Genomic DNA, 968 nt, shown 5'->3' on the forward strand with positions numbered 1-968 from the left:
AGTGGCGGATAAATACTCCTATCCTACTGAAAGGGATAGGATGGAGCTCAGTTGTGTAGCTTACCTGCATCGGCTCCTGTTCAGCGTTAGTGACGACTGCGCCCCTCTGCCCACAGGTAGAGGAGGAGAACAAAGGAGGAAGAGAAGCCAGTCACACTCTCTTTCACTCGTCCATTCATGGGTAGACTACACAACCTGTTGAGCAGCCACCACGGGTCCCAAGGAAAAAGTGTCCAAGGACCTATGGGTAATATCCCGAAGGTAGAATGAAGTGAAGGTGGTCTGGTTGGCCCAAACCCCTGCCTTCGGAACTTGCGCCAGGGAGAAGTTCTTGCGGAACGCAAGGGTTGGACCAATACCTCTAACTTCGTGGGCTCTCGGATGAAGGGTACAGGTGTCGTCACTACCATCCGTGTCGTGCGCCCTCCTGATCACCTCATGCAGCCAGAAAGAAAGAGTGTTCTTGGAAACTTCTTTCTTGGTGACCCCAGTGCTAACGAAGAGGCGTCGACACTCAGGCCTGAGGTGTCGAGTTCTCTTCAGATAGCGCTGTAGCGCCCTCACAGGACAAAGCAGCATCTCATCCACATCATTATCGGTGAAATCCTTCAGGGAGGGGATCGTGAAAGACTCGAACCGGTCGTCAGGTACCGAAGGATTCTGAGTCTTCGCTACGAAGTTCGGGACGAAATCAAGCGTCACGGATCCCCATCCCCTGGAATGCTTGACGTCGAAGGAAAGACCATGAAGTTCCCATACTCTCTTCGCCGATGCCAGGGCCAGCAGGAAGAGGGTCTTGAGGGTCAGATCCCTATCTGACGACTCTCGGAGTGGCTCGAAGGGTCTGCGAGTCAAACTCCTGAGGAGAGTCACATCCCACCCCGGGGGCTTGAGTTCCCTGGGTGGGCAAGACCTCTCGAAGCTCTTCATCGGGAGGGAGATCTCAAAAGAGGAGGAGATATCCAAAC

Source organism: Macrobrachium nipponense, chromosome 29, assembly GCF_015104395.2.
Source record: "Macrobrachium nipponense isolate FS-2020 chromosome 29, ASM1510439v2, whole genome shotgun sequence".
NCBI classification, from domain to species: domain Eukaryota; kingdom Metazoa; phylum Arthropoda; class Malacostraca; order Decapoda; family Palaemonidae; genus Macrobrachium; species Macrobrachium nipponense.